Source organism: Kogia breviceps, chromosome 11 (genome assembly GCF_026419965.1).
Source record: "Kogia breviceps isolate mKogBre1 chromosome 11, mKogBre1 haplotype 1, whole genome shotgun sequence".
NCBI lineage: Eukaryota > Metazoa > Chordata > Mammalia > Artiodactyla > Physeteridae > Kogia > Kogia breviceps.
Genome location: NC_081320.1, coordinates 92,304,113 through 92,318,760, shown reverse-complemented (window position 1 = coordinate 92,318,760; position 14,648 = coordinate 92,304,113). Strand labels below are relative to the sequence as shown.

Sequence of the window (14,648 nt, the reverse complement as noted above, 5' to 3'; positions counted from 1 at the left end):
GTGCTCTAGGTGCCAAGCAAAATCTCCACCCTACTCCCACCCCCAGATGAGGACTTCTGCTTTTATTACCTTTTGCTTTAATTATGTCAGGGACATAACGCGGTACGTGACATCATAATGTAGTGGGATTACGAACCAGGCTGATAGGAGCTTAAATCCAGCCTCTACTGTTACTACCATGTGGTCTCAGGCAAGACGCTTCATCAGATCTAGCTTTGTTTTCTCATCTGAGAAATGGGCATGATACTGGCTCTACAAGTTTGTGGTCAGTCAAATGAGGGGATTTCTGGGACCGTCTGGCCCAGAGAAGATGCTTGACATATGTTCATTCCGTTGGTTTCCCTCTGGGAAGTGTATCTGGAAGTGAATCTCTCGTGTCCCTACGGCGTTACAAGGGGATGGACGCTTCAGAACGCCTGAATCTGAAGAGTGTGAAATTAGAACTAAAAGTCTGAAATGTTTAGAATCTTAATTGTTTGTTCCAACCCCTGAAATATCACTTTCGTTGTTGAAAACGGGCACTAGCCAGGCGCTGTTCACTTGTTGGAATGCGTTTGGTAACCCTTTTTTTCCCTCCCTGTAGCCACACAAATAACTATTCTCCGCTGTGATTCTTTTACCCTTTAACAAATCACCGTCACATCAGAATTCAGTGTCATTCTCATAACAGGCCAGGTAATTAATACCTTGGTAGAATTTGGACAGCAAAAAGGCCCAGAGGGGAGAAGTGAGTTCCTCAAGGCTACACAGCAAGTCAGTGGCTTGCTTGGCCTAGAACCAAGTCAGCTGGCTCCTGGGAAGTCCTCTCGCTCCTGGTGCCACAGGAAGTGGTGGTGTCTGTGGTGGCACAGCCATGGGGCTGGTGTGACAAAATCAGGCTTGGGGAGGGAGAGGCGAGGACAGGAGTGTATTAGTTTGCCAGGGCGGCTGTAACAAAGTACCACGAGGCAGGTGGTTTAAACCGCAGAGATTTCTTTTCCCATTGTGCTGGAGGCTAAGCTGTAGGGTTGGTAGAAGCCCAAGGCCTCTCCTCTTGGCTCACAGATGGCCGTCTTCTCACCATGTTTACACGTTACCCTCCCTCTGTACACGTCTGTGTCCTAATCTCCTCTTCTCATAAGGACACCAGTCATATGTGGGATTAGGGCCCATGCTAGTGGCCTCATTTTCACTTAATTACCTTTTTTGTTTCTTCTTTAAATTACTATTTTAAAAAGAGCCTGTCTCCAAATACAGTCACATTCGGAGGTACTGGGGGGGGTTAGTGCTTCCACATACGAATTTTGAGGGACGCAATCCAGCCCATCACAGGAAGGGAGAAGGGAGTCTGGGAAGATGCTGGAGGAAACTGAAAAAGGAGACAGCCGAGGAGGGGGAAATAGAGTGGAGAGGTTTGGGACACGAGGATGGCCTGAGGTGGAGGGTGGGAAAGCCCAGCAGAAGTTCTGCCATGTTTTCTTCTCTCTCACCCACCTCTCCCCTCCTCTCCAGCCCCTCTTCACTTGGTTTCTTTCTCTCTCCCTCCGCAGTCGCCTGTCCTGGGTGGGTGTGGCTGTGGCTGTGGCTGTGGGCTGCCGTGTTCTGCAATTAGCACCCAGCATTTAGGGCCCAGAGCACTGGAGTCAGACTTCCAGGCGCATCCTGGGAAGGAAGTGAGCCTTGAAGGGTCTTTCATTTCCTGGGACTTGGTGCCCTGAAGTCACTGCTTCTCAGAGAAGGAGAGAGGGGACCAGCAAGTGGGAACAGAGATGTCTTTGGGGGAAAAGGTTCGGGCTGGACCGGAAGAACGGATGACCCCAGACTTGGCCGAGCGCGATGCAGAAAGCGGCAGGACACAGGCTTGCAGGTGGGGAGGGGCAACGAGCCTGTCTAGCCCGGGGCTGCCCTAACCAAGTACCACAAACGGGGGCCTTGAAACAACAGACATTGATTCCCTCACAGATCTGGAGGCCAGAAGTCCAAGAGCAATTTGTCGGCGGGACTGTGATCTCCCCGAAGGCTCCAGGGGAGATTCTGTTCCCTTCCTTTCTCTTAACTTCTGCTGTCACCAGCGATTCTTGGCTAGTAGACGCTTCACTCCGATCTCTGCCTCTGTCATCACGTGGCTGCCTTCCTGCTGTGCCTGTGTCTCCGTGTCTTCTCATGACAGCAGTCATACTGGATTTAGGGCTTGTCCTTCTCCAGCATGACCTCCTGTTCATTAATTAACTATTCCTATAAAGACCCGTTTCCAAATAAGGTCGCATTCTGAGGCTCTGGGAAAGACTTGACTTCTGGGGGCACATAATTCAACCCAGCCCAGGGTCCCAGGGGAGCCAGGTGGCTCAGCCTCGCTCAGGCTTCCCAGGCCATAAGATGGAAGATGCAGGTAAATTGATGGTAGGCTGACCTCAGAGGTTGGACTTCCCCTGGCAGCAAGCGGACACCGATAGCTTCTGTCAGGCTCCGCAACAGACACAGACATGTCAAGAGAGGTTCTGGGGCTGCGGCATCTCCGTGTAACTCTTTATGAGACATCGGGGCTGGATGGGAGTCCCCTGTCTGCGATTTGCCTCTTGGAATACAGGGGATTAGAGCGCACTCTGTGTCTTGGCCTGGTTTGGTGCCAACCTGCGGGCTCAGGAGTGTCTGGGGGGGGGGGGGGTCGCCGAATGTGCTGAGTGTATCCCGACCAGGGTAAGACTCACAGCTCCCGGGGGTGGGAAGCCATACCCAAAAGAAAGACAGTTCTGGCCAAGGCTGTGTGCTGCCACACTTTGCTAAGAAGTCTGGGGAACTCACCGGTGTTGACAGAGAGTAGCATCTGGCAAATGTCAAGGAGGAGTCCACACAGTGAGCTCTGCGGCTCTGGGTGAGTCAGCGCCCCTCTCTGGCCTTCCTCGCCTGGGGTTCTGGGCACAGCTTCTAAGGTTTCCACTGATTCAGGCATTAAAATATTTAATCACTATAACTACCATTTTTTTCTTGTGCAGCAAGAGTTTGTGGTCCTTTTACAAAGCCCCTCTGGACAGTTTATCTTACTTAATCTTCTCACCCTGGTGGGGTCAGTAAGTCAGGTGTCATGCTCACATTTCACAGATAAAAGGCCTGAGGCTGAGCGATTGAGCAGGGCCCCAGCACTGAGCAGTCAAAGCATTTGAGAGTCAATGTTTAGCGACTTAGTCCAGCGTCCTAGGTCCCAAAATAGTTCCGTATTAGTGGACTCTTTCCACGGCTATGTGTTGAGTGCCTGTTATTAGCTAGGCCCCGCACTCAGCACAGGGGGCCATGCAAGTTAACAAACGGATAAAATCTCTGCTCTCTTGGGACTTCATTGAACAGGAGAAAAACAGCAATAAACAAACAGATGGCATGTCAGCGGGGGAAAATAAGGCAGAATGAGAAGGCTAGGGACCATCTCAAGCTAGAAGAGGGCACTGCAATATTGTGTAGAGTGTAGACTTAGGGGGTCTCTCTCCTCAGGTGATATTGAAACGGAGCCCTAAAAGGACGTGAGGGTGCAAGCCATGTGACTGCAGGAGGAAAAAGCATCCCAGGTGATGAGGGCAGCAAGTACAAAGGCCCTGAGGTAGGAACAAACTCGATGTGTTCATGAAATACAGGGAGACCAGTGGGCTCACATTTAGATTCTACGTTTGAGACCTCCTAGGAGAACAAGGTGTATTTTTACTACCTTTTCCTAACACCACATATTTTGGAAATATAAATGTATCAACCATCGCTTAAAAACAGTTTAATCATAAGATGTTCATTGCCCTCTGGTCCTCTTTCACCTTGAGACTTGGCTGTGGTCCAGCAAATCAGAGAGGCCAGATCCTGATCAAGGATTCTTGAGCAGCTCTGAGTGAGGACAAAAGGAAGACCAAGCTGACAGGGGATGAGGCTCCTGTAGTTGTGTCATGAACATGGAGTGAGTCATCGTATGTCTGGTGCCGGCAATCACCTGAGCAGCTCTGCAGGGGAGCCGACCATGGACCTTTGTGAGAGGTAAACAGACGGCAGCCCGGGCAGGATGAGTTAACATCCTTCGAGGCGGGGCTTGGAGGAGAGAATCCAGTCCCACCCATGAGATCCATCCTGGTCCTAGCCCTGGATCTGTCCTGGCGCTTGCCTGGAATACTCCAGGCCCCCTTCCTCTATTTGGAGTGGAATTCACTGCGCTCACAGAGTTTATTCAGTGCTATAGAGATGTGGGGTTGAGTAAGGGAATCTGAATGACATCAGTCGATTAGTGATGAACCAATATTTCCTGAGCCCTTCCTAAATGTCAGGCCCTGAGTTTGGAATGTGGAGGGATACAGAGATTCACAAAACCTGGGTTCTTCTCTCTTGGGGCTTATAGACAACTGTGGGGAAAAGATTTATGTCCAGGAAAGGTGAAGTGACGTGCCAGAAAATGCACAAAGCCGTCTGAATTACCATCCGTCTGTCAGATGGGTGCTTCTCAGACCTGAGCACGCTAGGGGATCCTCCAGGGAGATTCTTAACGGGGCTGTACAGTGCTTACCCCCAGAGATGGGGAAAGCAGGGAACTTCATGTGTCCTAACTCTTGGGGTGGGCAAAGTGCAGTGGAGGGCTCTGGGCAACAGTTATTTGAGGGGATGATAGAATTTGTGGGTGAGACAGGGCCTAAGATATCAGGCCCAGTAGATAAGGGGGTGAGGCCCAGAGGGGATGTTTCCTGCCCAAGGTTACACTCAGAGTCTGTGTCAAAGTGGGACTAGGACCCAGATCTTCTATGAGCCTTCTTCACGTTCACACCTGCCTCTTGGCTCTGATCAGCTCCTGGACATCGTGGCTCCATGAACCCCCACTGAGCTGAGCTTTTTTATTTTTGGTGCTCTGGTCTATGGCTGGAGGGTTCAAGGGCCTGCTGATTCTGTCCAGAGATGGACTGAGTCTTCCCTGTGCCACTACCTCTAGGGCAGGAAAGGGAGGTGGGGACCGGGTCAGAGACTGTAATCAGGGTATGGATTGGGGGCCAATGACAGTCACAGCTGACATCACGGTGGTAACTTTTATGAAAGTCAGGCCAGAGCAGACACGATGAAAGTTAATATGCTGATTGAAGTCTTGCCTTTGAGTATAAAAAAACGAACTAAACAAGCACAGGCTGGGGAAGGGAAGGAGGGGGGAGAGCATGGGAAAAGGGGCCTGGAAGATTCTAGCTAATACTAGGCTCAATTTTATGGGCCAGCCATGTAGGAGGGCACTCAATTGGCTAATGTGACTTCAGGCTGCATTACTAGAGATCCAGTGTCTAGAACAAAGGAGGTGATGATCTGACTGTATTTTGTGCTGATCTGTCTACACCTGACCGTAGCTTTCAGTTGTTTGAAGATATAGTGGACTAATTGTCAATTTTTGAGAAGACGAGGGCCAGGGGAGCAAAGGGACACGAAAACATTTCCTTTGGAGAACTTTTTTTTTTCCCCCTTTGGAGAACTTATGAAGGAAATGAGGGTCTCTGTCTTTTTTTTTTTTTTTTTTAATCCTCAGAGGGATCCTTTGTTTCATCCACTTTCTCCTTATACGGTAGAATTTCAACCTGTAAAACTTATGTCTTCCAGTTCAGCCAGTAGCTTGGAACACTGCTTTGTCAATTGCATAGTGTAAGTGGTCCCGGGGCAGGTCCGAGGGTTGTGGAGTCACCAGGACTGGATGAGATGGGTTCCAGAGCTCCACTAAGCAGGCTTTCCTAGGACCCTATTCCTTACTCCTATCAGAGATCAGTAAGGAAATGGATTGGATTTCTATTCACTTTTTCAAAGATCAGATCTACTTCATTTACATGTCAAGAATAATTTCTCAAGTACGATAAAACGTTTACCACTTTCCTATAGTTCTTCAAATGCCTGACATTCATCTTTTCTCCCTACCTTTAAAATTCCTTTCTTTTTCACATTAACTTCCTTAATTGCTTCTTATTGTAAAAAACAAAGACAAAAAACAAACACGGGTGGATCTGTTGTGCACATTAGCGGGTCCATACAGAAAAATGCACAGAGGTTTATATGCCATTTACAGTAACAGCTCAGAGTACAAAGTCAAGAAGGAGAATCTGAAATATCAGCCTTGCTCTGAAAGAAGCCTGTGTAGGATGAGATATCCCTGAAGCTTAATCAGAATTTTCCTTCACCAATTATCTAACAGTGGCAAATGTAAAAAATCTGCAGTTAAAATACATAGCAGTCACTCCATATACTGCCCTCTCCCCACTCACCCAACTTCTGAATAACAGGGCTTTTTCAAATTTTATTCCCTTTTAGTTCAAATTTCATGGAAAAAGCTAAAAAGTCATGTTTTAGCAATGTATCCCCATAGAGCATTGCAATTTACCAAGATTTTAATGTATTTGGACAGAAATCTTACTCAAAGATTAGTGATGACTATTTTCCAGCAAATATTGACTAAAAAATAATTTTAACCCCAATCTGAGGTGATAAACTTCCTTTTCTGAGGGACACAACTGCTGAGACAATTATAGCAATTATCCAGGACAATAAAAGAAAGCCTATGACAGTCTGTCATATTACGGTGAGTGTGCATCAAAGCTCATCATAGTTTTTGGTGAGATCTTCCCCGTAATTAGTAGCTTGGCTTCCAACAAGCATGTTCCATTTGTCCAAGGTCTCCTCTTTAGTGAGCTTTTGTCCGACTCGTACACCAGGTGCCTGGCCTCAGCATGTGCGTGGTTGTAATCTTGCGGGAGGATCCAGTGGCGATTCTCATCTTTGTCCAGCTTCCCGTCCTTGTTCAGACCTCAGAATTCATTAAACTGCTCCCGTTCTGACAGCACCCAGTCTGGTTCAGGGCCATTCTCCTCGGGGAGGGGGGGGGGACATATCAGCAATATACTCATCCTGATACACAAGGCCATCCCCATTCTCGTCGATGTCCTCCAGAGTTTCCCGAACCACAATTTCCTTCATGTGCTCAAACTCCTCAGGGGGTAGAAAGGCGGTGAACTCCTCCCAGGTGGCTGTCTGGCCACCATCGAGGTCCGCAGGCTTGAACCTTCTCTCATCACAGGGCAGCATCTTTTTAAAGGTGTGGTGATCTGAAGTATCATGAAACTCTGCGGGGTTTCCTAGGTAGTAACCCTAGGTGGCTTGTTTGTATTCTTCCCAGGAAATGTTATCGTCTTTGTCCCGATCATAATCCTTCCAGACTTCGGCGACATTATCGTAGGTGGACCTTTTCTGCACCCGTTCGATCCAGGTTTTCAGCTCCTAGGGGGCGACAAAGCTGTCCCCATCCCTATCGATTCAATCGACAATCTTCCCCAGCCTCTCCCCGCTCTCCTTCGAGGTGAGCTGGTGGAAGGTCGTGGAGTCCTCCTTGCCCAGGAAGGCCTCGTGGTCGTACTGGAAGCTCTGGGTGTCCTCGGGCGGGCCGCTCACCCAGCTTCCTGCGCCCCGCACCGTGGGCTTGGCCCGCAGCGGCCCCACGGCCGGCCCTGGTGGCGCCCGCGGCAGCCGCGCGCCCGCGGCGGGAGAGGAGAGCTGCCCGCGGGGCGGCTTGGAGCGAGCGCGGCGGCGGGGCTCGGGGCTTCGTCTTAGAGTTGAGGTGGTACAGCAGGAAGAGGAGATCTGACTACAGGTATCTGTCAACGTGCAACGGAAGTTGTGTTTTGTACAGACTCAGGGGACAGAGACCTCAGAGCTCGGTATGTGGGTTACGGCCTCTTGCGGGTGTGATCTTCATAGCCCCGGAAGCAGTCACGTGACGCCTCTACCAGAGAAGGGATTGCTCTAAATAATAGTGATAACGACAGCTGACATTTGTCAGGTGTTACTATGTGCCGTGTACACTGTACATTGATTAACTCATTTAATCTTACCAACAACCCTGCCAGGTAAGTACTATTATCACCCCCATTTTATAGATGGGAAGATAGAGGCACAGAGGGCCACTAACTTGCTCAAGCTCACAAAGGGCAGTGTGGGTCCAGAGTCTGAGATCCTCTAGCACATGAAGCGGGTTTGAGCAAGAAGACCTCGAAGATTTTTCCCATCCCTGAGACTCTGAGGTTTTAGGGCGTTCTCTGCTGGGACCATCCTCAAGTCATGTACTTCTTGTGGCTTTTAGGTCACACTCCGCCTAAGGCCAAGGAGACAAGACACTGCTGACTCATTCTTTCCCAGCGGCGCAGGCTGGGAACTGAGCCAGGCCACTTGGCCAGCCCGGTGGCAGGTGCCGGTGCCTGTGGTTTGGCGGCAGGTCGGCAGCCGGGATGTGGCCTCAGGGGCTGACCCCTGGGGAGGCCAGTGGGTCCACAGAGCCCAGACTCTGGGACCCTTCAGAGAGGGGTAGGTTTGGGGATAGGAAAGAAATACAATTCCGAATTCAACAAGACGGAAGGACGTGTGAATCTGAAAAGCCCTAAGTGGACTTTGCTCAGCGCCGGGGCCATAGTGGTTGATGAATGTCCACCTGGGTGGCCCTCCCTGGGGGCTGAACTGGGGCTGCTGACCAGCCTCTCCAGCACTATTCACCCCTCGACATTGACCCAAGGCATCCTCGGTAGCCAGGGAGGAACAGGGTACCCTGCTGGAGGGACCTCCCTGGCCAGGGCTCCTCAGAGGTGTTCTGGGTACTGGTGCCCAGCAGAAAGTGTAGGGGTGCCTGGTCCCACCTGCTGCCCTGAGGGCTGAAGGGGTCAGTATCACGGCCTGTAGGTGCCCCCGGGGAACGCCTCTTACATGCAATGGTACAAGGTTTTCTATAAATGGAACTCATGGGTGGAATTAAAACTCTAGGAGGGCCTTCTTCTGATTCCCTAGGACCTCCTGCCCTGCATCTTCTAAGGGAGGGTTTTGTGCCTGAAAGTCCCTTCTCTTTTGTTTTTGGACACTTGGGTGACAGAGGCGTAGACAAAATCCTGGCACCGAAGAAAGCAGCTGGCCAAACCCTGGTATTCCTACTGATTCGGAAGGAATTCAGTTTGAGTTAGTGGTTCCCAAACTTGTCTGATGATAAAACCCACTCGATCAGAACCTTTCTGTGAAGAACCTGGCAAAACTACATTTAAAAATAAGAGTCCCTTCCCCAACTTTTATCACGGAGTGAGACCCTGAGGGAAAAAAGTTTGAGCTACAGACTCAATTCACAGCACCTTCATCTTGGACTTGAGAGAGCCTTAAGGAATCTACACTAATGATCTGATAAAACTGAAATGTAAAGAACCCAGTGAATGTGAGAGAACGCTTCAAAAACCCTGAAGATTTTCCACCTTTAATTTTTAAAGTTATTTATTATTTTACAAACACTTTAATAGAACTTACTGTTAGCCAGATATGATGCTTGACAAATATTTGCTCGTTTAATTTTCGTAGAACCCAGAGGCCCGGTGGGGTTAAGTCACTTGCCTAGGGTCGCACAAAAGTGCTGGAGCCCAAGTTCAGACCCGGGCTGTCTGGCTCCTGAGTGTTTGCTCTAAACCACTAAGTTATATGTGTTTTAAAAACATCTCTTTTCGTTTGGCCACAGAGCAAACCCTGTCTTCCTAATCATTGTAAACGATAGAACAGCTTCGTCTGGGTGATTTCAAATATTATACTTCCCCCCTGGGGTCCAATTAGCGGTGCTATTTTTGTATGTGGAGCCCAATCTGACTTTCTCTTTGGATGGAAAACCATGCCTATTGTTATGGCAATCCCAAATGCTGTGTGGAAGCTTTAAAGTACAGATTTGAATCCCTTTGTTTTTCACCCCAAATGTTGAAACAAACCTAAGAGCTCTGCTGATTCCTGACAGTTTTGAGTCTTTCCGCGTTTCAAATATTTCAGACCAGCTTGGGAGCAAACACATGATATTCTGCTTGTTTCTCTTGCATAGTTTATTTTTAAAAGCATGCATCTGGCTGCTTTTTCGTTCCCCAGAAGGAGGAGGGAAATTGCTCCGAGAAGGCGGGTGTTGGATGGAAACTTCTCCCCAAAGCAGGAGGCAGCTCCATCCGGATCTAGTTCCTTAGTGGGTGCTGTCCCTTGATTGGTCTTGTCCTTCAGCCTCAGGCTCAGAGCTTCCAAGCTCTTCCACGAATCCTCTGACCTGCTGGGCTCCTTGCACGTGGACAGGAAAGAAGATGTTGGTTACTTGTACGTGTCCACCTTTTCAGAGGAATCGTTTAGTTATCCTCTGACTGTCCATGGTCAGGTCAAATAGAGGACCCCTTTCTGGCTGAGAGAGCCCGTTGTCACAGTGTCACAGTCATTACTGAGCATTTGCTACATGTCAGACGGTGGGTAGCAATGCCATGAAGTGGACATTAATATCCCCCATTTAAAAAAATTAGAAACTGAGGCCCAGAGGAGCTAAGTGTCCTCTACACCCAAGGTCACGCAGCTCGCGAGAGCAGAGAGGGGACTGGAACCTGGGTTTGACGCCAGCATCTCTGCTCACTGCACCAGCTCACGGAGCGAGGAGTCATTCTTATCCCTCGTTCCTAACACAGCACCGTGGGAGTCTCTGTAGGAGCAAATGGGCAGCAAATTCACATGGACTAGGCAGCTGGAGACTATGTATAGTCTGAAAACTTGGGTCTTGATTATAGCTCTTGCTTCATGATTTTCTTGGAGGAGCCTGAGTCCCACCAAGAAGTGCAAGGTGTGAAATTCACATAGCCTTTTGGGGTCACAAGGACACTTTCACCAATAGCCTTAATCAGGGAAGATCACGTTAACCATTAGGTTTTATGGTTGCTAGTTATTTTCTGCAAGGAGCTGGAGCCGAAACTTGTGGGCAGCCGGAGGCAAAATAGCTCTGGCTTGAGATATGGTTCCATTCAGTGCCTTTTCTTCAAGTCCGAGCTCTGCCACCCGTTATTGGTATGACCTGCGGGCATGGGATTTGCCCACACCGAGCCTCAATTTCTGCATCTGTAAATTGGGGTCACAGCTTCGTCTGCACTGGGTGGTTTCAAGGACTAAACGACATGGCGTCCAAAGCCCCTGGCAGTGGGAGGTACGTCTCCTCTGAGAGCCTCTGGGGCCCAGCCAGAGCACTCACCCGCCCCCCACCCCATCCGCTGTCCCCTGTGGGCACTCTCTCCTCCCTGCCATCCCAAGGCCTCCTGCCTTCTGAGCTCTCCAATCAGGTTCAAGTTCCTTAACTGTAAAATGGAGATAATAATATATAAACCAAGTGTCACCCTGCCCCTGGGTCCTCAACAACTCCAGCCTGCCTGGTCCCTTTCCTTTAAGATTCAAGTAATGTTAGCTATAGGCTTTTCATAGATGTCCAGACTGAGGAAGTTCCCTTCTATTTCTAGTTTGCCGGGAGTTTTAAAATCAATCATTGGGTGTTGACCTTTGTCGAATGATTTTTATTCCATCAAATAATGGGATCATGTGGTGTTTCTTCTTTAGAATGTTAACATGGTGGATTACAATGATTGATTTTTTGAAAACCAAACGAGCCTTTCATTTTCAGAATAAATGCCTCTTGGTCGCTGTATATCCTTCTTTCTAAATATTGCTGGATTTTATTTGTAAATATTTTGTTCGGGACTTTTGCATCCATGTTCATAAAGGCTATTGATCTCTAGTTTTCTTTTTTTTAATACTTTCTTTATAGGGTTTTTATATCAGGATAATAATGCTGGCCTAATTAAATGGTTGGAAGTGTTTCCTCCTTTTGTCTTTCCTGACAGACACTGTGTAGGATGGATATTATTTCTTCCTCAATTGTCTGGTAGAATTCTACAGTGAAATTATCTAGCTTGGAGGGTATTTTTGTAACTACAAACTAAATTTCTTTAGTTGTTGTAGAACTATTCAGGTTATTTATTTCATAGTAGGTGAATTTTGTATTTTTTTTTTTTTTGAGGAACTGGTCCATTTTACCTAAGTTAGAGAATTTATGTGTGCAGAGCTGTTCATAGTATTCCTTTATTATCTTTTTAATGTTTGTGATATCTCTAGTGGTAGCCCCTCTTTTATTCCTATTTGTGCCTCTTTTTTATTCCTGATATTGATAATTTCTCTCCTATTTCCTTTACCAGTCTTTGTAGAGGGTTATGAGTATTGCTGATCTTTTCAAAGATCCAGATTGGTTTAACTGACTTTCTTAATTGCTTTCTGTTTTAATTCAATTGATTTCTGTTCTTATCTTTATTATATTCTTTCTCCAGCTTCCTTTGGGTTTATTTTTATCTTCTTTTTTTATTTCCGAGGGTGAGGTTTTTAGATCCTTGATATAAAATTTTTCTTTTTCTTTTTTTAAATTTATAAACATTTAATGCTATAAGTTTTCCTCTAAGCACTGCTTTAGCTGCATGGTACAAATCTTGATATGTTGTATTTTAATTTATGCTCAATTAAAAATACTTTCTACTCTCCCTTGATACTTCCTTATTGACCATGGGTTATTTAGAAGTATATTGTTTAATTTCCAAGTGATTGGAGGTTTTCCTGTTATCTTTCTGGTGTTGATTTCTAGTTTAATTCCATTATGACCAGAGAACATACATTATACGACTTCAGTTCTCTTAAATTTGTTAAGGTTCTTTTTTAATGGCCTAGGGTATGGTGGCTGTTCCATGTGTACTTGAAAGGAGTGTGTATTCTGTTGTTGGGTGAAGTGCTAAATGTTATTTAGATCCACTTGGTTGATGGTCTTGTTCAGTTCTTCAATATCCTTACAGATTTTCTGTCTACCAGTTCTATCTATTAATACTGAGAGGGGAGTTTTGAAGTCTCCTAGTGTAATTTTGTATTCTGTCCAGGTTTTATAGCTGCATTCATTGAGAGTAAATGTGCTTACTCCACATTTTTCAGAACTACAGCCCATTTGCCTCTTTACCTAAATCATGTTTGTGCCACTGCTGATTGACTCGGGAGAGACACATCCTAGCAATGAAATATCCGACTCTCTTCACATTTTCAGTGCCTAATCCTAAGACAAGCTTTGAGAAGAACCAGTTGGGGGAGAGTGGGGGACTCAGGCTCCGTCCAGAAAGGAGGTTCGTCCCACACCTAGGAAGGGTCTAGGTGTTCCCTGAAGAGCCCCTGCTATCTCCTTGTCTTCCCACAGCAGGGTTCAGGGATCGGGAGAGGCATTCCAGAGAAGGGGACACCTGACTAAGCTTCCAGGCTATTTCAGGGTCATAAAGGTGAAAAAGATAGGAGGGATGATAGAGGGGGCCATCTCTGCAAAGGCCTAGAGCCCAGAGAACACAGGGTGAGCCTGGACACATTGTCACCTCTCCTGGCCCCTCTGCTGCTTACTTCTTGGATCCCCAGTTACAAGCACAGGAATCTTGCCTCTGCAGGCTGCAAAGCACTCTCCCTAAGGTCATCTCACTGTGACTGAGTGGTGCCTTATTCCTTCCCTTAAGGATGAGAACACTGAGGCTTTGTGGATGGACTCATCCAGGCCACCCTACAGAGATGTCACAGAACTCTTTTAGATCTCAGGTATCCTCACTCCTGTCTAGCCCCCCCCCCACTTTTTTCCCCCAGGGTGGGGACATGGATTTTTTTTCCCCCAGCTTTAATGAGGGGTAATTGACAAATATAGTTGTATATATTTCACTAGTACACTGTGATGATTTAATATACATATAGACTGTGAAATGATTACCATGATCAAGAATCAAGATAACTAACACATACATCACCTCATATAATTAACTCCTTTTTTTTTTTTGGTGGCAAGAACACTTAAGAGCTACTCTCAGCAAATTTCAAGGATGCAATAGCATATTATCAACTACAGTCACCGTGCTGTACATTAGATCTTCAAAGCCTATTCATCTTATACATTTGACCTATATCTCTCCATTTCCCCCAACCCCCAGAAACCACCATTCAACATTCTGTTTCTATGAAATCAGCTTTTTTTTTGGTAAGATTCCACATATAAGTGATACTATTCCTTTATCCACTCATCTGTTGGTGGACACTTAGGCTGTTTTCATATCTTGGCTATTGTGAATAATATACAATGAACACAGGAGTGCAGGTATCGCTGCAAGATCCTGATTTTGTTTCCTTCCGATATATTCCCAGAAGCAAGATTGCTGAATCATATCATAAGATAACTCTATTTTTAATTTTGTGGGGATCCTGTTTTCCATAATGTCCTGTCCAACCCTATTTTCTCAGAAAGTTCCTACCCGTGGGGCCTCCCAGATCACCTGGGAGATTCTCAAGCTTTTCTATTTTTCTGTTTCCAAACCATTTCCATGTGCAACTGCAGCCTGCAGGTGCCCATCCCTCGAGGGGGCAGGTCAGCGTTTCCAGGGGTTGACTGAGTGGCCTTGAACTTCACAGTCTGAACAAGCACCCCTGACCCTGATAGGCAGTTCTCCTCTCCCTGTGCCTAGAGAAGAACCTCTGATTCTGTTCAAAACCTTTGATTTTACAAATAGTGAAACAAGGCCGAGAGAGCGGGGAAGAGACCAGCTGGGGGGTTCGAATTGAGACCCAAGCTGGGGATTTGGGATGTGGATTTGTGGCTCTTTAATGAGAAATCGATCATGGTTACCAGTTATCAAGCCCTTCCTCGATCCTGTGACACTCTGTTAGTCCCTTTACGTGGGTGAACTCATGCATTCTTCACAACACCCTGGGAGGCAGATGTCATTACTATTGAGCTCATTTCACAGATGAGCAAACCGAGGCGCGGAGAGGCTTGATAACTT

At 47.1% G+C, this 14,648-nt stretch overlaps 1 pseudogene; it reads right to left on the bottom strand.

The window, feature by feature from the left end:
- Positions 1-6,502: 6,502 nt before the first annotated feature.
- Positions 6,503-7,041, bottom strand: LOC131764937 (reticulocalbin-1 pseudogene; annotated as a pseudogene).
- Between the last annotated feature and the right edge of the window lie 7,607 nt (positions 7,042-14,648).